We start from the raw sequence: 26,964 nt of genomic DNA on the forward strand, positions 1-26,964 counted from the left end.
GCAAGTTAAGACAACTCTGAGATATCACTACACACCTGTCAGATTGGCTAAGATGACAGGAAAAAATAATGATCATTGTTGGAGGGGATGCGGGAAAACTGGGACATTGATGCATTGTTGGTGGAGTTGTGAATGAATCCAACCATTCTGGTGAGTGGTTTGGAACTATGCTCAAAAAGTTATCAAACTGTGCATACCCTTTGATCCAGCAGTGTTACTACTGGGCTTATATCCCAAAGAGATCATAAAGAAGGGAAAGGGACCTGTATGTGCACGAATGTTTGTGGCAGCCCTCTTTGTAGTGGCTAGAACCTGGAAACTGAGTGGATGCCCATCAGTTGGAGAATGGCTGAATAAATTGTGGTATATGAATATTATGGAATATTATTGTTCTGTTAGAAATGACCAACAGGATGATTTCAGAAAGGCCTGGAGAGACTTACACGAACTGATGCTGAGTGAAACGAGCAGGGCCAAGAGATCATTATATACTTCAACAACAATACTATATGATGACCAGTTCTGATGGACCTGGCCATCCTCAGCAACGAGATCAACCAAATCATTTCCAATGGAGCAGTAATGAACTGAACCAGCTACGCCCAGAGAAAGAACTCTGGGAAATGACTAAAAACCATTACATTGAATTCCCAATCCCTATATTTTTGCCCACCTGCATTTTTGATTTCCTTCAAAGGTAATTGTACAATATTTCAGAGTCTGATTCTTTTTGTACAGCAAAATAACGGTTTGGTCATGTATACTTATTGTGTATCTAAGTTATATTTTAATATATTTAACATCTACTGGTCATCCTGACATCTGGGGGAGGGGGTTGGGGGTAAGAGGTGAAAAATTGGAACAAGAGGTTTGGCAATTGTTAATGCTGTAAAGTTACCCATACATATAACCTGTAAATAAAAGGCTATTAAATAAAAAATAAAATAAAATAAAAAGAATTAGGACTTTCTGTCAATAAAAAGTTATTATAATAAAAAATAAATAAATAAAAAGAATTAGGACTTTGAGCTAAGATTTTAGCAGGTAGTGGGAAGAAGCATCAAGTTGATCTAGAATTGGTGTAGTTGACAAGGGTGACTAGGAATTCACCATCTGAGGACTATTTCCATCAGTCCTCAGATGGTGAATTCCTAGATCAACTTGAAGCAAGAGGCAGGGAAACAGTAACTCACTGTCCCAGACCACCTATCACCTCCACATTGCTGGGAAAGAGGGACTCTATTCCTCTTTCCCCAAATTCCAAAACTTTAAGTTCAAATGCCGCTTTCTAAGACCTCTGGGTAAAGTCTGTTTAGTTATCTTAATTACTTTCAGTGTCCTTAGTCTGTAGCAATGATCAGGTGTACAGAGAGCAATTAGACCAACCATTTGGTTCAATTGTGAAGTTCCCAGTTCTCTCCAATTTTATGTCACAGATGGCCTCAACATTATACCTCAGTTCTCTGTTCTTTTATTCCAGTCTAGGAGGAAGTTATAGCCTTTCTTGACAAGACCAAACACCTCCAGTCCCTTCTTGGAGCTTTCACTTTCAATCCCTTGTCTCTTTCTAATATTTAATGCCAGTTTATTCACTGCCTCCTTCTGGGTGCCTACAACCCTGCCCTGAGCTCCAGTAGTCCTTAAACTCCTTCAAACTTCTTCATTCAGTTCTGCCTTTCCCTTTAAGCTATTGTCCTATATAATCTTTTCCTTTTCCTTTTTTTTCCCCCAAACTCACATCTCCCTCACTTCTTTTCCTTTCTTTCAATTTGACTCCTGACTTCAATACTCATATGAAATTGTTCTCTCCTAGATAACCAAAGATCTCTTAATTGCCATTATAATGGCTTTTTTCTTTAATTTCCTTGATCTTCTCTATAACATTTGATTCTGTTGACTTTCCCTCTAACCTGCAACCAGATACTCTGTTGTCCCCAGATTTTTGTAATTTCTTTCTAAATTCTCCACCATCAATGTATTCTTTCTCAGTCTTCTTTATTGAATCATCATCCAAGATCCAGAGGCTTCCTAGTAATGTACACCAAGAATCTGTCTTGAACCTCCTTCTCTTCTCTCTCTACACTTAAAGATCTCATTGTCTCTCATGACTTTCATTTTATACAGATATTATCCAAAAGTAGTATCTCTTCTGAACTCTAGGCCCATTTCACCAACTTCCTGCTCCATATGGATTCCAATTGACATCTGTAACTCTATGTATCCAAAATGTAACTCATTATCTTTTTTTATAAACCTCTTCCTTCTCTCTAACATCTAACTTTTGACTATTTCTATTCAAAGTGTTATGGGAATTTAAAAAATTTCTTTTTCTTCAATTTTATTATGCTATTCCTCCTGAAATATCTGGCTAATTAAAACCTGTTTTCTTGTTGTTGTTATTAATCTCAGTTGACTGAAACCTGACTCATGGAATGATGGCATCAAGGGAAGACTTTTGACATTTCTGAGATAAGAAATCAAAAGAAAGGAAAAATAGAATAAAGAATCTTTAAAGCCTCCAAAAAGATTGATGGAAGAATTTCTCTGACTCCAATCTTTGCTTATCTTTGTAGCATGTAAATCTCTTTCATCCAATTAGCCCATAGTAAATTTTTTAAAATGTAGCCTTGTAGTTTTGTAAGTATAGGATTTTGCAAATTCAGTTGGAGTTAAATTTATAACTTAATCTATTTACTAATTTGTTCTAACTTATTTTGTTTAATCTTAATTGAAAAAATCATGAGATAATGAAGCTCTTTGAATAGGTCTGGTGACTTGTATGGACCAAGGCCATAAAGAATGTCATATGTTAAGAAATTATTTCTGTCTCCCTGACCTAATTCTCTCTCTCTCTCTCTCTCTCTCTCTCTCTTGTTTCTTGGTCAGAAACTCTAATCTTTCTTCAGGGTTATTTTTCTCTCTGAACCTGAATATAAGTATGATGAATGTAGGTTTTTACCTTTGTAATTTCTGTATTGTAATAGGTTTATTTGACAGGAGTAACCTACCACATGAACTTGGTGAGATATAAATTTATAGCCACTAGACTTTCAACCTTAGAACCATCCTTGACTCTTCATTCTATCTTATTCCACATTCCAGTCTGTTCCTAAATATTGTTGATTCTATCTCTACATGTCTTTTATTCATTCACTTCTCTTTACTCACACAGCCACCACCCTATTTTCTGGTCTTCATCAACTCCTTTTTTTTTTCCTTCATTAACTTTTAACAATTTTTTTTTTCTTTTTGCTGAGGCAATTGGGGTTAAGTGGCTATCCCTCTCAACTCCTTCCTTCACTTAGCTATCAAATTCTTCTTATTATTATTATTATTTTTTTTTTTTTGCTGAGGCAATTGGGGTTAAATGACTTGCTCAGGGTCACACAGCTTGGAAGTGTTAAGTGTCTGAGACTAGCTTTGAACTCAGGGCTGGTGCTCTATCCTCTGTGCCACCTAACTGCTCCCTGCCAAATTCTTAAAACATAGTCTTAACAATGTCATTCCTCAGTACAAAACGTTTCTATTGCTCCTAGATAAAATATAAACTTTACTATTTGGCATTCAAAATCTTTCACAAGCTGGCTCCAATCTCCCTCTTTAGACTGATTTCACAATAGTTTTCCATCAAACACTCTGCATTTCAATCAAACTGGACATGTGCCCTGTATATGATATCCCCTGCCTCCATGGCTTTGTACAATCTTGTCTGCCATGCTTAAGATGCTTTCCCTCCTCCCATTAATCTCTTAAAATTCCTAGCAACCTTCAAGGAATACCTTCTCTATAAGATCTTTCCTACTTCCCTTCTTAAATGGCTATGTTTATATTGTGTATAATTTATATAACTTTTTTATAAACATGTCATCTTCCTCCCTTTCTTCCTCTCTCCTTCACCACCCATGAAAATATGGGGTTTTTGCATTTTTACACCATCCATATGGATTTGTGTGTGTGTGTGTGTGTGTGTGTAACCATGATGGAAAACAAAAGTGATCATACTCCTTGCTCTGGCAAGGATTCTATGTAGCTCAAAGAGGCTACAAGAAAAAGGTCCCCATTTATACCAGAATACTTATAGCAACCCTTTTTGTGATTGTAAAGAACTGGAAATGCACGCTGACACCAATTGATTCAGGAATAGTTAATATGGAACATGAATAAGGAATATCATTTTGCCATAAGAAATGGCAAATGTAACAAAGAGAAGCATAGAACAATTCACATAAACTAATACAGAGTAAAGTAAGCAGAGCCAAGAAAACAATATAGCCAAAGATTATAACAATGTAAATGGAAATAACCATAAAATGATCAAAAGTGAATGGTGCAAAATTAAAATAATAATAATAATAATAAAACCAAGTATGGATCAGAAAAAAGAATTATTGGAAAAACATTGCTACTTTCACTTTGTTGCAGAAGTCACAGGTCTAGAAATGTAGAATATTACTTATATTTTCAGATTTCTTTGATATATTTATTAATTTTCCTGATTTTTTTCTCTTTTTCATTTTTTTCCTCTTAAAAAATATAGTTTGTTACATGAGATGGGTCTCAGAGAGGCAGGAGGTGGGGGGATACTAGTAGAAATTTTGATGATTTTTTTTATTATTATAGCTTTTTATTTACAAAACATATGCATAGGTAATTTTTTCAACATTGACCTTTGCAAAACCTTCTGTTCCGAATTCTCTCCTCCTTCCCCCTACCCCCGCCCCTACATGGCACATGTTAAATATGTCAAAATATATGTAAACATATGTTAATCCAATATATGTATACATATTTATACAGCACAAGAAAGAAACTAGATCTAGAAAGAAAAAAAAAACCTGAAAAGGAAAACAAAAATGCAAGCAAACAATAACAGAAAGAGTGCAAATGCTATGTTGTGGTCCACACTCAGTTCCCATAGTCCTCTCCCTGGGTGTAAATGACTCTCTTCATTACTGAACAACTGGAACTGGTTTGAATCATCTCATTGTTGAAGAGACCCAGGTCCATCAGAATTGACCATTGTACAGTCTTGTTGTTACTGTATATAATGATCTCCTGATTCTGCTCACTTCACTCAGCATCAGTTCATGTAAGTCTCTCCAGGCTTCCCTGAAATCATGCTGCTGGTCTTTTCTTACAGAACAATAATATTCCATGACATTCATACACCATAATTTATTTAGCCATTTTCCAACTGATGGGCATCCGCTCAGTTTCCAGTTTCTTGCCATTACGAAAAGGGCTGTCACAAACATTTTTGCACATGTGGGTCCCTTTCCCTCCTTTAAGATCTTTTTGGGATATAAGCCCAATTCTGGTGATTTTTTAAAAATCAATAAAAGTATATTTGTAACTTAAAAATATAATAAGCTCCTTGAATGCAGGAAGCACTTTGCTTTGCCATCATATTCCTAAAACCTAAAAATATCTTGAACATAGTAATGCTTTGAGCTGAACTGAAGTCACTTAAACCTCAATTCTACAATCTGTACAATGAAGAGAGACTAGATAACTTCTACCTTTCATACAGTTCTGCTATATGTTGTGTGTATTCTGCATGCAGTGATGCTGTGACTGTTCCCATTCTCCGCACATTTCTCTTTCATTATTACTGACTGACTGAGATATCAATCATAAAATCATACATTAAGAATTTGAAGGAACCTTAGAGCTCATTTAGTCCCACCACTTCATTTTACAGAAGAAGAAAATGTGAGATATGTGAGTCCAGGTAAATCTCAGGGGATTTGATTTCTTACTTCTTGGGCTTATTACCTCCACCAAGTTATTTTGAGAGCACCCTCTAAAAGGCATTATCATCAACATGGTTCATGTTGCACAGTGAAGAAAAGACTTATCAACTAACAAGTGACAAGAAACTATACCAGAATTCATATAACAATACTTGCCTGACAGTAACTCTTCTCTAGAGACCTGTCTTACATAGTACTCTCAGTGCACTATGCCCAATCTAGTGTGTTCATTGCATGTCTCTTTCTGAAGTCCTCTGCCTTTTTTCCTTTGAGTTCTCCACACCATTCCCCTTTGGATTCCAGGAAAGAAATTTTATTATTTTCTTGTTCAATGGGATTAGTATTACCCATAGTTTCTTGAGCTACTTCTCTCTCAGGTACCTTATCTGGATTCTACAACCATAAATGAAGCCACGTCAGAAATATGGCAACTTAAAAATATTACTTCAAAATTATTTTCCATAAAATTACAAAGTCTATGAATATGATGGCAGCTGCAAAATATGCTCATGCTGAAAAAGAACTAAAACTTGCCTATGGATATAAAGTCATATCTTTGGACTTATAGGGCAGGCAAATCAAGCTATCTAAAGCAGCAAAGCACTTGGATGATGGAGAGACAGGAGGTCTGGAAACTCAAACTACTATCAGTTTGATCATCATCATCCTGATGGAAACTGCCAGAACTTTGAACCAAAAAGCTTTACAAATGCTTGTGCTTCTAGCTCAGCCATCATTCTGAGATGTAACTCCTATGAAGGTGCAGCCAGAGAGGGAGAGACAGGCCAAGAGACAGAGACAAAGGTAGAGAGAGGATGTACAGGAGAGAGAGGGAGAAGGAAAGGAAAGGAGAGAGACAGAAAGATAGAGACAGAGTCATTGAGACAGGAGAAAGAGAGAGATAGAGGTGGGAAGGAGAGAGAGAGAGACAGACAGAGACAGAGAGAGGAGGAAGGAGGAGATGCAGCCTTGCAAGTGTTCATGCAAATGCTACAGTTACAGCTACTGAAAACCTAGAAAAGAAAATTCTTGCCACCAAAGTTCTTGGTACAGTCACATGGTTGAAAATCAAAAACTGGCATAACTTTATTAATGGAAATGACACTAAATAAAAGGCATTGCCAGCACAACCTAAAGACCACAGGACCTTTTCATTTTTCTTGAAATGCAATCTTTCCATATATGTCATCTCCCCTATTAAAAAGTGAGCTCCTTAAGAGCAGGGATTGACTTTTCTATTTGTATTTTGTGTATTAGTACAATGCTTTTTACATAATAAATGCTTTTTTCATTCATTCATGCACTTTTATATGTTACCTCTCTCCAAGTGCCCTGCCGTCTAGCTATACTTACTTGCATCACCTTATCTCCACTCCTGAATTCATTCCTAGTATGGTCTCTCTCTTTTTCCTTCTATACACATTTCCATAATTGTCATATTGAGCAGAATCTTGAAGGAAACCACAGGTTTTAAAAGACAAGGGAAAGTTTCTAAATTTCAGATTCTTCTCAATTCTTCTCCCATCCTGGAGATGTTCTTATCATTGCACTTAACAGTGCCTAAAGGCCATTTAAAGTCATGTCCCAGTCTTTATGACCCCATTTAGGATACCGAAGTGATTTGCCATTTCCTTCCCCAGGTCATTTTACAGATGAGGAAATTGAGGCAAGCAAGGCTTACCTTGTACATATCTACTCTGTATCTTGTATGTATCTATATATTCACATGATGTTTCCCCGATAAAATGTTTTTGCTTTTTCTTTGTATTCCCAGTGCTTAGAACTATATTAATAAATACTTGTTGATTGACATTCTAGCTGCAGTTCTTCTTAAGTCTCAGCAGATGACAATCATCCTCTTCTTCCATTTTGTAGTGTTTGTTTCATCCTCTACTCATGGGAAACTTTTTATTTTCCCTCCTTCATCCCTTCAGTCATTAATGTTGATCTTTCCCTTTTTCAAAGTGATATGACCCTCTCTGAAGTAGAGTACTTTAGATTACAGCAGAAAGAGGAGAATTGAATCGTACAGTCAAGATGTTTATTCTCACAGAGGATCAAACCCAAGAGTCCCAGGAAAACTTCCAGATGTTTGACCAAACTGTGGAAAGATGATGTAGCTCCTGGGCCAGAACCCTATCAATGCTGAGGTGTCAAGAGTTTAAGGAATCCCAAAAGTGATCAATATGCATGTGAAGGTGATGGATTTGGAATACTTTTTGCCAGTGATGCAGGTAGTAGTAAAGAATAAGGACCAAGACACATATGAAGACTCTGTAGAGAGATTTCCAAATGTTTGATGAGGAAAGGGCTAAAAAACAACATAACCTCAACTCCGTGGTGAGAAGATGATGGAGAAGTAATAGAAGAATTGGTAGCAGGGCAGGAAGGTAGCAAGAGGTATGTGGTGTGTGTGTGTGTGTGTGTGTGTGTGTGTGTGTGTGTGTGAGTGAAAGCAACAGCTTATGAAAAACTAGTTTGATGATGCTAAAAGGTTGGGAACTACCTTTTTTTCTTATCCAGAATCCCCTCCCTTTCTCAGCATGAAAATTATCCTCTTGCTTCTTATGTATCTACATTTTTGGTGGTGTCAGTGTCCTTACTTTCAATGCACACCATTCTCCTTGGACGATTTACTCCCAGTTTTCACCAAATAAATTTGCTTTTCTGATTCTAAAATTTAGAAAGAAAAAAAAAAAAGATTAGAGGCCTTTTTTGTGATATACAATGTTATAGCTAAAAATACCACTACAGACCAGAGTACTTTCATTTTCAAATCCTTAACTATTACTATGGTTTTTGCAACCTCAGGTCTCACATCGTAGTTCTTGTAAGGATCAGAACATTCACTACTCTTCCAATCAACTGTGGGTACTTCTTCCTTTTTAAAATCTCACCCCGGCTTCCTGTGAGTTTCTACATAGGAGAATAGGTCAGAGAAGCCACATGTCAGGGTATTTTCTGCCACATATAAGATCAGTGAATTGGCAGGGGAAGCCTACACAATCCAAGTGACTTCCCATTACTAACTATCACTGAATGGCCCAATTGACACCTCAGCCAGCCAATGCCAGGGAAGAGAAACTTAGATTACTGGTCTCCTTTTCTATTTCCTGGTATCTGAATTTCACACAACAAAGTAGTTCTGCAAAAACTAGAAATTTTGAGATGCCTCTTAAGGAACCAGTAGGGAGGTGAAGTCTATGAAGAAAGAAGGAATTCTATTTGGGGTAGAAAAGTCCTAGGACAAAGGATTTGTGACTCCCTAGTCAAGGTTTGGTATTACTGTAATGCTGAAGAAACTGAGGCAAGATAGAGATTAGGGAGTATTTAATAATTTATTAAATGGGAGAGATTTACTGGGACCAAATGGATCCATAGTTTGGTCCCAGGGTTGAATGAGACTATCCTCTCCAAGAATCCAGCCAACAATGTGAGTTGTCAGTGATCTATATACGCATGGCTCAGACTCAGGGGGTAAACTGAGGTGGGGGGCAGAGTTAGGGTGCTGAGAGCTGGAACGGGACTCTGACAATCTGGTTCTGACAAGGGGAGGGGAGCCATGGGGGGAGGAACCCTGGAGATGGGGAGAAGCACTCTGATATTCTAAAACATAAGATCTTTTATCCTTATCAAATATTCTGATAAAGAGGGAGAGGAGGTTTTACAGTCAAAGGACTGAGCTTTGAACTGGTATTATAAACTGAAGCAGAGAAACTGAGTCAGGACTGGGTCAGGATAATTATGGAAACTGAGAACTGTGGAATAACATAACTACTATTTTTCTTTGTTACTTTCAACTGGATTCTTAACTAACTCCAAATAAAATGGACATTTTCATTTATAGAAGAGAACAGAAAAAGATGATTGTATATGAAACTGCAGATTTGTATTATGTATGACTTGTGTGTCTTTTAAAATGTACAATAAAGTCAACATATAATTTTCCAAGCAAGACTGTTTGCAGTTCTTTCTGGCCCTCATTCTGGCCCCCCCCCTTTTTTTTTCTTCTTTTTATTACCCTTTCTCTAGCTCTGGCTTAATGGATAGAGTACTGAGCGTGGAGTCAGGAAAACTCACCTTCATAAGTTAAAATCTGGTCTCAGACACTTACTTATTAGCTTTGTGATATTCGACAAGACATTTAACCCTGCTTCCTCAGTTTCCTCATCTTCCTGAGTTCAAATCTGGCTTCAAACCCTTCCTAACTATTACTCTGGGCAAGTCACTTAACCCTGTTTGCCTCAGTTTCCTCATCTGTAAAAAGAGCTGGAGAAGGAAATGGAAAACCACTTCACTATCTTTTCCAAGAAAACCTCAAATGAGGTCATAGAGAGCCAGACATAACTAAAAAATGACTGAACAACATCCCTAGCTCATCTCTCCCTTCCATACTCCCCAAACTAAAGCAAACAAACAAACAAACAAACAAAAACTCACCAAAAAAAAACCTCTTGTAACAAATGATGCAAGTCAAATCTCTCTGTTGATCATGTAAAAAACATGGCCTCTTTAATCTTGAAACCATTCCTTTTCTGTGAGGAAGTGAGTGAGCAGTATCACTAATTCTTTGGAATCATGCTTGATCATTGCAACAATCTCAGTTCTTAATTCTTTTAGAGTTGTTTTTGAGTGAAGTGAACTGTGAAAGCAATCTCACAAGATGGAAACAGTGTTCTAAAAATTAAGTGAAGGTCAGTGTGGCTCAGGCCCAATTTTCTTTCTCCAGAAATCAATCACATGATTTACAAAGAATGGGATCATATAGCCCTTTTCTCTGTGAGACTAAGTTATGGCCACCTTGGCATTAAAACTCCCATATAAGGTAATTTAGTAATCCTAAAGATGTGGTTGGGTTAGAAGTTTTTCCTCATTTATGACTTAGAATGTGAGATTATTTGTCCTGACTAATCAGGACAAAGGTCCAGCCTATAGGGAGTGTTACACCAGACTTGTATATAATCTATTTAGTATATATCTTGCTTCTCTTTGTCTGACTGCTTGTTGGGAGGGAGATGCCTTTCTCATTAGATTGCAATAAAATTCCTTTCTGCTTCTCTCTTAAGAAATCTCCTTGATTTATTTACGTCAATGGTCTTTGTCCCATGCATTTTCTTTGTAATATTGTTATCATTTTATAAATGGTTCTCCTGGTTCTATTCATTTTTATAGTTCATCAGTTCACATAAGTCTTCTTAGGTTTTACTGAAACCATTTTTATCATTTCTTATGGCACAACAGTATTCTGTTATTTTCATGTAATATAATTTATTCAATCATTTTCCAAATGATAATCATCCCTTTAGATTTCAGCTCTTTGTTATAACAAAAAGAGTTGCCATAAATAATTTGGTACATGTAGTATCAGACCAAACCTGTTATTTTGCTGGATTAAAGGGTAGGTACAGTTTAAAAACTTGAGAGGCAAAGCTTCACATTGCTTTCCAGAATGGCTGAAACAAATAAGTCTGTTTCATCAAGAGTGATTCAATGACACTATTGGTTCTAACTAACACCCATGACTTGCCTACTTCACTATTTCAATGGATCTATAATTTTATCAGGGTGAGTTTTCCTTCCTTTGGTGCAGATCAAAATCTCTCCATCCTTTGACAGCCTGTATAATCTTTGTTGCATAAGGATCTGAAATTCTCTCGTTCTAGCTGAACTCAACAGATCATGGCTAATCTTTTTCTCTGCTTGGAAAGTATAAGTCTTTTCCTAGCAACATCCTTCTGGATGAAAAACACAAATTAACTCTTTTTTTTTTTTTTAATAACTTTTTATTGACAGAACCCATGCCAGGGTAATTTTTTACAACATTATCCCTTGCACTCACTTCTGTTCCGATTTTTCCCCTCCGTCCCTCCACCCCCTCCCCCAGATGGCAAGCAGTCCTATACATATTAAATAGGTTACAGTAGATCTTAGATACAATATAAGTGTGCAGAACTGAACAGTTCTCTTGTTGCTCAGGGAGAATTGGATTTAGAAGGTATAAATAACCCGGGAAGAACAACAAAAATGCAAGCAGTTTACATTCATTTCCTAGTGTTCTTTCTTTGAGTGTAGCTGCTTTTGTCCATCCTTGATCAATTGAAACTGAGCTAGATCTTCTCTTTGTCGAAGAAATCCACTTCCATTAGAATACATCCTCAAACAGTATTGTTGTTGAGGTATATTGTGATCTCCTGGTTCTGCTCATTTCACTTAGCATCAGTTCATGTAAGTCTCGCCAATCCTCTCAGTATTCATCCTGCTGGTCGTTTCTTACAGAATAGTAATATTCCATAACATTCATATACCACAATTTACTCAACCATTTTCCAATTGATGGGCATCCATTCATTTTCCAGCTTCCACAAATTAACTCTTAAGATATACTTGATGGACTCTAGATGGGAAGGGATCAGGGTGGTCATTTCGTCCAACATAGAACTGAATTAGTATTCCCCCTCTGATATACCCAACAAATGGCCAGCCAGAATTTGCTTGAATACCACCAATGATGGACAATGACAGTGTCCTGAAACACTCTATTTAACTCTTATAAGTCTCTAATTATTAGGGCTTTTCCCCTAATTCAAATTGAAATCTGCAACTTCCCCTTTATTCTTAGTTCTGCTCTTTGAGGCCAAGATGAATAAGATAAAGAACCAAGCCTTCTTTCATGCAGTTTTATTGTATTTTCTTTTTCTAATCTTGTTCAGACTATACATCACTAGTTCTTTGAATCAATTTAGTTGCATTTTTGCTAAATACAGCAAATGTTCTAAGCACTGGGATTATAGAGATCTTAAAGATACAGTCATATATTAGAGATCTTCCAGTTTATTTGCAAGAATAGTGTATATTGATAAATATAACATAACAAAATACAACATAAGAAAGCATGCATTCAGGTCTTGCTCTCATACCAGCTATGTGACCCTTGACAAATAATTTAACTTCTCAGTTCTTTAGACAATTCTTTAAGACTACAAATTGCAGAGAAGATACAAACCCATAATGGTAGAGAGAATTCCTTTACTCTGAAGTTTCCAATTCCAGTGAAAATAGAAAATTGGAAGGATGAGGTAAGGCTTCCTAGAAAAGAAGCATTTGATCTCAAGATTACAGGATCATCAATTTAAAGATCAAAGGGATTTCAGAAGTCACTTAATCCAACCCTTCATTTTACCTGGAGAACACAAAGACCTGAAGGATTGAAGTGCCTTTGCCCAAGGTCGAACAAATTGTAAATAGCAGAGCCAGGATTCTAATCTGACTCCAACTCCAGTGTTCTTTGTACTCTACCTTACTGGTTCTGACCTGAGCTAAGCCTGAAAAGAATATAAGAATTCTGAAAGTCAGAGATGGAAATGAGGTGTGCTGTGAGTCTTAAAAGTAAGCTTATGCTCTCTCTGATACAAAAAAAAAAAAAAAAAAAAAAAATCCCAAAACAAATAAACCAACAACAACAAAACCCATTTCCATTACTTTGGACACAACTCCTCCATACATGTAAAGATCCCAGAAAATCTACCCTAAGTCCAAGGTATTTTGTGGGTGTACATTGACTTAAAAACTCCAGCTCACAAATCCTTATCTATGAATTTATTTTTACTAATCTGTTGGAAAACACAATTTGTTATTTTAAAAATCATTTAAATGAAACAAAAAGTAGCAATAAAACATTCTTTTTTTTTAACCTCACATAAATCTGAGAGTCGTTCTCCCTTGTCTGTACACATAAGTGAGAAGGTTGACAGCACCTAGAGAATATAAGTGGCCAGAACACATATGTAGAACACCACATATGTAGGAAACACATGTTGTCAAAGTGCATGTGTGAAGGGACCTTCTTTACTTCAAGGCCACCAACATCTTTTGGTGATATTTTAGCATTATTCTCATTGGACTTGCTCCTCACTGATCTGACATGGTATGCAATCTCTCCAAAACAGGCTGGTTTCCCATGATTACTACATTCTGATGTTTTTCCAGTCCTAAGATCATTGCTGGTCACTGCCAGGTCTAGGTAAAACATTGTGAAGCTTGTTCCTGCTTCTAGCTGCTAGTCTCAGCTGGAGTCTTTTCAGTCAGTAAATCAACAAAAATTTATTTTAAGTGCCTACAATTTGCCATGCATTACGGTAAAGTCTAGAAATATAAAGAAAGGATATATATCCCTAAGAGCTCATACATTAATGGGAAAGGTAAAATGAAAAAAAAATCATACATACTAGATATAAACACTGCAAATGGTAGATAATCAATCTCAGAGTGAAGGAACTAGATTTTGATATTATTCTTCTCCTTAAGAGGAAGAAGAATGAGCTCAGCCATCTCTCTTTTAGTTTAGAACTCAGAAATTCTGTTTCAGAAATTGAGTTTGTCCATCATCAAAGTTATGGATATGATAGGTTTCTCCTCTCTACCAGATGACACTTGGCTAACTAGTTCTTCAGGAATACAGAACAGCTGGTCAATTAAATAGGACCAACAGTCTTTAAATCTATTTTTTTCATCCCAGTAAACTGCACACACACACACACACACAAAGTCTCAAAGCCAAGATCCTCTCTGATTTAAGTTAAAAAATCTTTGTAATTTCCACAAGTTTCTCTTTTAATTTTGGGGATTTCAGGTAAAAAAAAAAAATAAAAAACTGTGACTTTTGCTATATACTAGCCATGTGACTGTAGACTGGTTTTAAGTTTCCTGTTCTGTAAAATGGGAGAAAAAAATAAAATCTGCAACAATCTGAACAGTCTGAAATGGGTACCGATTCATAATGCTACTCCAGCAGTGAAAAGTAGGATTGCTGTGAGGAGCGACTGACCTGTAAAAATATTTGCAGAACCTTTAGAGAGGGGTTCATGTTCCCTATTCATGCTCCAGAGGATGGATTCTGAAGAAATTTTCCCTTGGTACTTCCTTCATCGATGGAAATCACAACCTGTATACAACCATTTCATCCTTTGCTGTTCTTATCTATTGCCTCTACATAATTTGTAGAGGATATCCCTAATAGATTGGGAATCATGTGTGTGTGTGTGTGTGTGTGTGTGTGTGTGTACTATACTATCTCACCAGTACATTCAGAAGACTTCTCTGTTATCCTTCCTTCATTCAAGATGCAAGATCCAGTGCAATCTCAATGGTAGAAAAGCTTATTAGAAAAATTAGAAAAAAAAGTTCATTAGAACTGGTGGCAGTACCCTGCTTCTATATCTCAAAAGAACCATAGCTAAAATCTTTAGCACCCTGGGCAAACAGCAAAAAAAGTATTTTCAGCGGAGGAAGAAGGGAAGAACAGAGACTTCAGTCTACTTGCCCAATGCAGGGAAGACCACTGATCACCATCAAACAGGTTATTGAAAAAGCTGCCCTCATTTGAGAAACTTATCTGACATAATACACCTATAGACCAATCTCTTCTCTTTCCTTGGGAAACTCTAAGCAATTAGAAGCCAAAACTCTGAATTCCCTGTCTCCCTTTTAGATTCTTCCCCCCCCAAAAAACCCCATTCCTACCTCAGCCCTTTAAATTTCCTATCCTGGGGCAAATTTCCCACTTTTTGCTCAATCAAAAAACCTATATTAAATGCACATGTGTTAGGCTTTGGGATTACAAAAACTAAAATGAAGCAATTTCTGCCTTTCGGTTAGACAATAATCTTGGGTAAACTTCAGCCTGGGGCAAAGCTCCAGGTTTGGTCCCTCAGGGTAGAAACTGTGGTATTTAAGCAAGTGGAGAAATGTGCCCCAAGCTGCTTGCTGTGAAATTAGCTTTTTAAAATTCTGCTGACTCAAGGGATCTGGGCTGAACAGCTAGCTCTTGGCTAAGGCTTGGAGAACCTCTGTGAAGCAACTCTTCTAGAACTTAAGCCCTGAAATCCTCAGGGTCATTATATATTGATGTCATGGATGGGAGTGTGGCACTCAGTCTGTCTATTAGCTTTCACTTGCTTCGGAAAACAAGCTTCCCTCTTTTCTAGGCATATATGATCTTGATTTTGTATTTTAGGTCACTTTATCATTGAGTAATTCTTTTCAGCTTATGGATGTCCTTCATTTCCCTTTAGGTCACTTGCATTTCCAATCAATCAATTCACAAACATTTATGAAGCCACTAATTTGTGTGAGGCGTTGGGTAGGATGTTGGGGATACAAAAATATATAAGTATAGATACAGATATAGCTATACAGAGGGGAGGAAAGAGAGAGAGGGAGGGAAGGAGAAAAGGGGAGAGGAAGATAGAGAGAAAGAGAGAGGGAGAGAGCTAGAGAGAGAGGAACAAAGAGGAAGAGAGAGATGGAGAAAGTCCTAAGCTTTCATCAGGGACAAAACAAAAATACTTCTCAGTTGATACAAAATAAATCAATACACATGTAAACTTGTAAAGCAAAGTCCCTTTTAGACTTTGAGAAATGGCCATATTTACATATTTAAGGGTCTGAAATACTTTGAACAATTAGCAGAGATTTTGCCTCCTGGGGTCAATCCCTTTTCCCAAATCTACCAATTTATGTAGGTGGAGAGACAAACTTTAAATCTAGGGAAACTGCAAGGCCCAGAGCTTCTTTGTGGTTATTGGAGAAATGATCATTGCTAGTTTATGGCCTGGCTTACAAAAAAAAAAAAAAAAAAAAAAAATGCAAATTTGGGAAGTGTATTAGAGAGTCTGAGCCATGTTTCTGGCTAGGAGACTCAGCACTACACAGGTACCAATAATAGAAAAAAGTTGTAAGATAAGTAGTGTTAGTATTAACCCCATTTTGCAGATGAGGGAACAGAGGCCCAGAAAGGGAAAGTAAGCTCAGCAGAATTTGAGAATTGGAAAGAACCTCAGCAGCCATTTAGGTTAACCCATACATAAAAGGAAATCCCAATATAACAACTGACAAGTGATTTCCCAGCCTCTGCTTGAAGACTTATAATGAGGGAGAATGCTGTATTTCTCTAGGCAACCCGTTCCACTTAGCTGTAATTGTTAGGAAGTTTTTCCTACCACCACATTGCAACCTTCACCATCTAGTACTGCTTCCTGAGATCAAATAGATCATGTCTAATCCCTTCTCACCATGACAACCCTTCAAACAGTTGATGACAGATATTAAACCTCCCCACCACCACCACCACCCACCACCACTTTCTCTAAGCTAGATATATCAAACTCCTTGAACTGATCCTCATGGCATAGATGCAAGGCATATTACCAAGCCGGTTGTCTTATACTGAAGAACTGAATTAACAGAAATGTGGAAGAATTTCAATGAAGGAAGCAAGCCAAGCAGGGGACTCTCATCTCTCTATTCTTCCAAGTTCTCTCTCCTTCTCTCCCTCCCCCCTCCTCTCTCTTTCTCTCACTCTCTTTCTCGCTTTCTCTCTCTATCTCTATCTCTCTGTCTCTGTCTCTCTGTCTCTCTCTGTCTCTCTCTCTTTCTCTCTCTCTATTTCTTTCTCTCTCTGTTTCTCTCTCTTTTGGTGCTGCTATGTGATTACTGATGACTCATTTTTAGCTTGCAATCCACTTAAATCTCCAGATCATTTTCAGAGCAGCTATCTATCCAGGCCCATTTTATTCTTGTGAAAATGATTTTTTGTTGTTACTTAAGTGCAAGTCATTATATTTATCCCTAATAAATTTCATCTTATCAGCTTCAGCTGCTTTTAAAGATCCTTTTACATCCTGACTTTGTCATTCATTATATTAGCTTTCCTCCCTGCATGGTATTATCTGTAAATTTGATGACCATGCTCTCTTTCTTTATCCAAGTCATAAAAAACAAAGGTTAACTGGCATAGGGCCAAGCCCTGATCTCTGGAGAACTAAGTGGCACAGCAGATACTAGATTTGGAGTCAAGAAGACCTGCGTTCAAATCTAGTCTCAAATATTTATTAGCTGTATGATCTTGCACAAGTTGTTTAACCTCTTTCTTAATTAACTGTAAAATGGGATTAACAACAGCACCTACCTCCCATGGTTGCTGTAAAAATCAAATGAAATAGTATTTGTAAAAACACAATATGGTAGCTAACACAGAGTAGGTATTATGCATATTAGCTATTATTATTACTCTGTTGGAGACCTCCTGTTACACTTATTTTCCACTCTTAGAATCTAGTATTGTAACTTGTTATAAATCCATTTGATTGCATTAGTATCTAATATATATCTCCAGCATTAGTATCTAATATATATCTCCATCTTCTACACAAGAATAATATAACATACATTATTATCAAAAGCCTTGCTAAAATCTAAGTAAATTATATCCACAGCATTCCATCATCTACTGAGTTAGTAATTAGACAACAGCAATGAAGTTAGTCTGATATTACCTGTGCTTGCTTAATGAAGAAAGAATGGTTCTTTATAATTATAGCTTCCCTTTCTGGTTGTTCAATAACTCCCTTTTTTCCTCAATAATATTTATATTATTTATTATATTTTATTATTCCAAATACATGTGAAGATATTTATTTTCAGCATTCATTTTTATAAAACTTTGTGTTCCAAATTTTTCTCCTTTCCCTTACTTCTCCCCTTCCCAAGGCAGCAAGCAATTCAATACAGGTTAAATATGTGCTAATCTTTTAGACATATTTCCATATTTTTCATGTTGTACAAGAAAAAGCATATCAGAAGAGAGGAAATTATGAGAAAGAAAAATAAAATGAAAATGTGAAAATGCTCTCCAATTGATGGGCATCCACTCACTTTCCAGTTCCTTGCTATTACAAAAAGATCAATAACTATCCCTTTAAAGAACCTTCCTAGAATATGTTTCGTTTTCCAATATGATTTTCTATGATATTCCAGATATCACGGGTAGTGGGATAGTTAAGTGGCAAAGTAGATAGAATACTGGTCTGGAAGTAAGGAGGATCTGAGTTCAAAATGAGACCCAGACACTTACTAGCCATGTGACTCTGGGCAAGTCACTTAATCTGAATGTTTCTAACATATATATGTGTGCATATATGTGTGTACACAAATATATACATGTACCTATATAATATATAATATACATATATGTGCTCCTATATACACATATAATAAATATCATTAGCAGTGGCTCAAAAGTGGCATAAGACATTGACATAGATTGTCTCAGTCAAATTAATAAAAAGCCAGGCAAGATAATTGTATAAATATGTGTGCTATATTGGATTTAACATATATTTCTACCATGTTTAACATATATTGAACTACTTGTCCTCTAGGGGAGGAGATGGGAGAAAGAGGAGAAAAATTAGAACACGAGCTTTTGCAAGGAATAATGTTAAAGAATTGTTCACACATATGTTTTGAAAAATAAAAAGTTTTAATAAAGAAAAGAAAAAAAGAAAGAAAGACAAGTAGCCAGGTAAAAATTTGCTATTTCCTTTCTTAAGTAACAACTTCTAGTTAGTTATTTTGACTCTGTTCTTTCAGGTTAAAGGTCATTCTATTCTACAGTGAAAACAAAAGCAAAGGAAGAATCAAGCAGTTCTACTTTCTCTCTGTTATCAGTTGCATTGTTCCATCCACCCCAAGCAAAGATCCTTTGCCTTCTTTGATCTTTCTTTTCTCCAACCTGTGACTTAGAAAAGCTTTTTTTGTTACGAACTCCCTTGTCAGCCTCAGTTCATTCTGCTCTTTAGCATTCCTCTTCTTTTTTTTTTCAGTGACAACAATCACTACATTTTTAAAAAGCTTTTCCTATGGTGTGGTTTATTCCCCACACATACACTAAATAACATTTTATTTTTTTCCTATTACATATAAAGATAATTTTCAACATTCATTTTTATAAGATTTTTGAGTTCCAAATTTTTATTCTTCCTTTTCCCTTTCCCAAGACAGAAAACAATCTGATATAAGTTATACGTGTAAAATCATGTTAAATATGTTTTCACATTAGTCATGGTGTAAAAGAATTAGAATAAAAAGGAAAAACTATGAGAAAGAAAAAACAAATAGTATGTTTCAATCTGCAATTGGATTCCATAGTTCTTTCTCTGGATGTGGACAGAATTTTCCTATGTAAGTCCTTTGGAATTGTCTTAGATCACTATAGTCCTGAGAAAAGCTATGTCTATCATAGTTGATCATTGAGCAATGTTGCTGTTGCTATGTACAAAGTCTTCCTGGCTCTATTCTCTTCACTCAGTGTCAGTTCCTGTAATTCTTTCCAGGTTTTTTGGAAATGCACCTGCTCATCATTTCTTGTAGCACAATAGTATTTCATTACGTTAATATACTGCAACTTGTTCAATCATTCCCAAGTTGGTGGGTATGCACTCAATTTCCAATTCTTTGCCATCACAAAAAGAGGGGTTATAAATGTTTTAGTGGATGTGGATCATTTCATCTTTTTTATTATATCTTTGGGGTAGTGATATTGCTACACAGCCTTTGGGCAAAATTCCAAATTGCTCAACAGAATGGTTAGATCAGTTTACACCTTCACCAACAATGCATTAGTGTTCCAATTTTCCCACATCTCCTCCAACATTTATCATTATCTTTTCCTGTCCTGAGGTGTGAGATGGTAACTCAGAGTTGTTTTAATTTGCATTTCTCTAATCAATAGTGATTTAAAGCATTTTTTCCATGTGGCTACTGGATACCTTTAATTTCTTAATATGAAAACTGCATGTTCATATCCTTTGACCATTTATCAATTGAGGAATGATTTGTATTGTAAATTTGACTTAGTTTTCTATATAGTTGGGAAATGAGGCCTTTATCAGAAATGCTAATTGTGAGAATCATTTCCCATTTTTCTGCTGCCTTTTAAATCTGTGCTGCATTGGTTTTGTTTGTGCAAATTCTTTTTAATTTAATTTAATCAAAATTATCAGTTTTGCATTTCATAATGTTCTCTATTGTTTCATAATAAATTCTTCCTTTCTCCATAGATCTGACAGTTAAACTCTTTCTTGCTCTCCTAATTTTCTTATGATGTCACCCTTTACCTATAAATCATATCTATTTTAATCTTATCTTGGTATACAGTATGAAATGCCTAGTTTTTGCCATATTATTTTCCAGTTTTCATAGCAGTTTTTGTCAAATAAAAAGTATTTATCCCAGAAGCTAGGTCTTTGGATTTACCAAACAATATATTACTATAGTCATTGACTATGGTATCTTTTGTATCTAATCTAGTCTACTGATCTACTACCTTATTTCTTAGCCAGTACCAAATGGTTTTGATGATTGTCTCTTTATAATACAGTTTTAAGTTTGCTACAGCTAGGCCATCTTTCTTTATATTTTTTTTTTTCATTGATCCCATTGATATGCTTGATCTTTTGTTCTTCCAGATGTACTTTGTTATTATTTTTTCTAGCTCTTTAAAATAATTTTTGGCAATTTAATTGATGTAGCACTGAATAAGCAGATTAATTTAGGCAGAATTGTCATTTTTGTTATGTTAACTTCGCCTAGATATGAGCAACTGATATATTTGTAATTGTTTAAATATGAGTTTATCTGTGTGAAAATTATTTTGGAATTGTGTTCATATAGTGTGGTGGAATCTTTCAATGATGAAGTTACCCTCTGGTTCTAAGATAGTAGAGTAGTTTTCCTTGATAATTCCTTGAAAACTGCTGTCCTGGCTCTTTTTTTTTTTTTTTTTTTTTTTTTTTTTTTTTTTTTTTTTTTTTTTGCTGAGGCAGTTGGGGTTAAGTGACTTGCCCAGGGTCACACAGCTCAGAAGTGTTAAGTGTCTGAGGCCAGATATGAATTCAGGTCCTCCTGACTTCAGGACTGGTGCTCTATCCACTAATAACTTAAATTTTTCCAAGTCAGTTTTTCTCCCCAATGAGGTGCTTTATATTTTATATTTTCTTCTATTTTTTCTTCTTTCATTTTATTTGGCTAATTCTTGATATCTCTTAAAGTCATTAGTTTCCACTTATTCAACTCTAATTTTTAAGAAATTATTTTCTTCAGTTAGATTTTGTACTTCCTTTTCCGTTTTGGTCAATTCTACTTTTTAAGGAATTGTTTTCTTCAGTAGATTTTTTTTTTTTCATTTAGTCAATTGTAATTTTAAGGAATTATTTTCTGAGGCCAATTTTTTTGTCCTTCCTTTTCCAAGTTATTGACTTTCTCTTGCATAATTCTCATTTCTTTTCCTATTTCTTCTACCTGTCTTATTTAATTTTTAATTTTTAAAAAGGATTTTAAAAATCCTTTTCAAGCTCTTCTTGGAAGGCTTTTTGAGCTTGAGATTAATTCAGCTTTCACTTTGAATCTTTACATGTAGGCATTTTGATATTGTTGTCCCATTCTGAATTTGTATTTCGATCTTCCCTGTTGCCGTGGCAACTCTCTATGGTCAAGGATCTTTTCTTTTTGTTTTTACTCATTTTTTTTTAACCTATTTCATGACTTTTAAAAATTGAGTTCTCCAGTGAGTGCAAGGGATAATGTTGTAAAAAATTACCCTGGCATGGGTTCTGTCAATAAAAAGTAATTTAAATTTAAAATAAATAAATAAATAAATATTTTTTCTAGGAAATAGGGGGCACTGTCTCAAGCTTCTTGTTTTGGGAGTCAGAGGCTTGGTCACTGGCTTTCTGTGTCAGGGCCTTGGGGTAGATTGCCCACTGCACAGCAATGGCCTGGCCTATTGTACTTATTGTGCTGAGGGCTTCAGGCCCATCAGTTTGCCTTCTGTGCTGAGTCTAGAGATCTCACAACTGGCCTGCTGTGCCACTAGCTTGCTGAGCCAGGACTGAGAAGCCTCAGTTGTTGCTCCATGTTGTGACTATCCTTCTGCTAGCTTGCCTGAACTCCATTTCTTTTGGGCTGCACTCCCCTTTTACGGAAGTGATACAGACCTTTCTTAAAGTCCTTCTCAGTTATCTTTAGCTGAAAAATTATTTCACTTCATCTTCTTGTATGTTCCGTTGCTCCAGAATCCATTTAGAGGCTTGATTTAAAATTGTTTCCAAGAAAAACTGGAAAGAGCTCAAGCAACTTCCTGGCTTTTCTCCATCATTTTGGCCCCCACCCCTGAGCTTTAGGATATCTAATGCTGCTTTTTATGGGACTGTTACATTCTTACATTCATCTTCAGTTACTGAGATTTGCTTTCATTTTTTACTTTTCTTTTTTTTTGTTATTAAAAAATATAATTCTGAACTTAACAAACACCAAATAAAATGGTCATTTTTATAAACAGAGTAAAAAAGAGCATTGTACATGTTACTGCAGCTATTTTATTTATATATAATTATATATTATACATATGTGACATAAAATTACATATATAATATACATGTATATGGGTGTATGTGTATGCATATGTACATATTTATTTATAGATTTATTTTTAAAGTCAAGTTTGTTGATGAGTTTCCTGTGCAACTGCTTCAGTCCCTTTTTCCTCCTCAGTGGAATTGTTTCCCTTTGGGCTTCCCTTCAAAAGCACAACATATAAACTAATGGCAGAATCAGGATTTAAACTCAGGTCTTCTGACTCCAGGTCATTCTTTTCAGTACTCTTTACTTCCCCAATTTGGGTTTCTGTTTTTCTCTTCTGTGAAGAGTGCAATGGAAACAAATAATTTCTAAGGTTCCTCCTTAGCTATAATTTTATATTTTATGTTCTAAGACCTTTTGCAAGTCTGATGTTTTATACAGTCTAACACTGAAATTGCATGAGACTTTGGGGAAATCCTGTATTTTTTTTTTTTTTTTTAACATTTTCTGACTCCACATTACTTGAGACAACCTAGCCCATATGCTCCTATGACCCCCAGGAAATTAAGTGACTCATTTTTCTCTTTCAGGGAGATCAACAGGTTTTGGGTTTTGAGTCTTCCTAATACACCTGGAATTTGGAGATATTTTCCTGAGGCTGTAAACATTCTCAAGGGAGGATACTGGGGATTTGAGCTACTCTCTTGTGTCTCCTGGGACCACACAGTGGGTGTTCAAGGTCCACAGACAGAATCTGGATCTATTTTCTCAAGCACACCAGAAGAACTTGGTTTACCCCAGAGTCAGAGTACCCAAGCTGGAAGGGAAAGAGTCCATCAGTCCAGATGTTTGGTCCAGAAGACGCCAAGAATGTTTCCAAATAACCGGATGTTTATCATCATGTAGACAAAAACTTCCCAATGACTGACTAAAAAGTGCCTGTTGGGAGATAGCAATGATGAATCACACATGAAGAGAATTTAATTGAAATAAATATTCATCATCAAACAGGATTTATTAAGCTGCCATGTGCATATGACTGTAGGCTGAGTGCTTACAAAGCAGACTTAAAGAGACAGTCCCTTCCTATCCTTTAGAAACTAGAGACCTCAGGACCTTTGAGCATAAAATTCCTTTTTAAAAAAGATACTATTTATTTTTTATAACATTCTTCTCTTACAATTTTGAGTTCCCAATTCTCTCTCTTCTTCCTATCCCTCCCCTATCAATTAAAAATTCAAACAATATATCAATTATACATATGAAATCATGAAAATATATTTCCATACTGGCCATATTGCAAAAAAAAAAAGCAAAAAAAAATTGTTTTAGTTTGTACTCAGAGTGCATCAATTTTCTCTCTAAAGTAGATAGTATTTTTCATCATGAGTCCTTTGTAATTATCTTGGATCTTTTGGATTGCATTGTTCAGAAAAGCCAAATCTTTCAAAGTTGATCATCTTTATAATATTTCTCTTACTCCTCACAATGATCTTCCATTTCTTCTCACTTCATTTTGCAAATATTCATATAGATTTTGCCATATTTTTCTGAAACCAGCTTCATCATTTTTTTATAGTACAGCAATACTCATCACAATCAAATGCCACAACTTGTTCAGACATTCCCCAATTGATGAGCATTTCTTCAATTTCCAATTCTTTGTTATCACAAAAAGAGCTGCTATAAATATTTTTTAACAGATAGATCCTTTTCCTTTTTGTTTTTAATCGCTTTTGGGACACCAATACCAGTGGTATTGTTGGATCAAAGGCTATGCTCAGTTTTATAAACCTTTGGGCATAGTTCCAAATTGTTCTTCATTATAGTTGGACCAATTCACTACTTCATCAATAATTCATTAATGTACCTATTTTCCCTCATTCCTTCCATCATTTGTCATATCTGATAGGTATGAGGTGCTACCTCTGAGCCATTTTGATTTGCCTTTCTCTGATCAATAGTGATTTAGAGCATTTGATAAATGCTTTGATTTTTTTCTTCTGAAAACTGCCAGTTCATACGCTTTCGTTATTTATCAATTAGGAAATGGTGATAGATAGATAGACAGACAGAACTTAGTACTCTGCCTACATATTTGAGAAATGAGGCCTTTATCAGAGAAACTTACTTTAATTTTTTAAATATTACTTTGTTTTAACCAAATATAATTTTCCTGATTATCCCTTTTAATTAGGTTTATTTTCATTTTGTCTGAGATTATGATTACTGACTACTCTTGCCTATTTTTACTTCAGCTGAAGCATAATAGATTTTTGTTTTAACTATCTGTTTCAAGTGTGTTTATTATATACAGCATATTGTTGGATTCTGGCTTCTAATCCATTGTACTATATGCTTGGTTAAGTGACTTGCCCAGAGTCACACGGCCAGGAAGTGTTAAGTGTCTGAGGTCAGATTTGAACTGAGGTCCTCCTGACTTCAGGGGTGATGCTCTATTCACTACACCAACTAGCTTCCAGTATGTTTCCATTTTATTAAGAGTGCTCATGAGCATAGAATTTCTAGACTCAGAGTAATTTCTAAAAGCATAGTATTTTAAAACAGGTAGGAAAATCATCTATTTCAAATCTCTTTATTTTACAAACATGGAAAAGAAAATTCATCCTCAGTGATCATGATTATTCCCTGTGCTAAAGCTTCTCCAAGCTAAGAAGAGAAAATATTCCCATCAGTCACCCTAAGACAAGAAACCCTTACCAGAACCTAAGTTCTGTCCCATACTAGCTATGTGTCTGTGGGCAAAATATTTCTAAATTTCAGCTTATTTTATTTTATTTTTTGGAAGAAACTTTTTTTTCACTAGTATTTAAATTTTGCAAATACATATACAGATAGTTTTCAACATTTTTGTAGGATTTTGAGTTCCAAATTTTCTCTCCCTTCACTTCCTCATTCTCCAAGATATCAAGCAATCTGATATATGTTAAACATGTGCAATCCTTTTAAGCATATTTCCATATTTATCATGTTATACAAGAAAAAAATCAGAGCAAAAGAGAAAAAAACATGAAAAAAAATTACAAGCCAAAAAAATGAAAATATTATGTTTTGGCCAACATTCAGTCTCCTTAGTTCTCTCTCTGGATGCGGATGGTATTTTTCATGCCAAGTCTATTGGAATTGTCTTGTATCACCACATTGCTGAGAAGAGCTAAGTCCATCACAGTTGATCATCACATAATCTTGCTGATACTGTGTAGTGTTTTATAGGTTCTGTTTGATTCACTCAATATCAGTTAATATAAGTCTTATCAGGCTTTCCTGAAATCAGTCTGCTCATTATTTCTTATAGAACAATAATATTCCATTCCTTTCATATACCACAACTTATTCAGTTATTCCCCAATTGATGGGCACCCACTCAATTTCCAGTACCTTGCCTCAGGAGGCAGAGTCAAGATGGCAGAATAAAAGCAGGAACTCACCCACCTCTCTCCCAACTGCTTCAAATTCCTTTAAATAATGACTCTAACACAATTCCTTGCCTTAGTTTTCTTATTTATAAAGTGAGAATAATAACCCTTGCAATCTTTCCCTCATGACATGATTATCTCTTTTCTAAATCATAAAGTGCTTTAGAAATGGATATTATCCCCTCTGAGTGAGTTCAAAGATTTATATTTAGAAGGTACCTTCGAGACTAATCCTCTTTTTACAGATAAAGAAGTTGAATGAAAAAATTAAATGATTTGCTGAAGGCCAAACAAATACTAAAACGCAGAAGCTTGATTTGATGCAGCCAGAACCTTCTCTGCAATACCAGCTGGTCTCTCAGGGGTCTCTAAGGAACAACAGCCATAACTTAATAGACGTCACATGTTGTAGTGAAAAGAAGATGGGACTTTTGAGTCAGGGGACCTGTTCAAGTCCTCATTCTGACATTAATGGTTATGTGATCTTGGGCAAATCAATTATTCTATCTGGATTCAGTTTCCTCATAGAATTTCTGAGAAATGTGGGATTGGCCTAAACAGTCATGGTGCTTGCAACT

This window comes from Sarcophilus harrisii, chromosome 2 (genome assembly GCF_902635505.1).
Source record: "Sarcophilus harrisii chromosome 2, mSarHar1.11, whole genome shotgun sequence".
In the NCBI taxonomy this organism is placed as follows: Eukaryota; Metazoa; Chordata; class Mammalia; order Dasyuromorphia; family Dasyuridae; genus Sarcophilus; species Sarcophilus harrisii.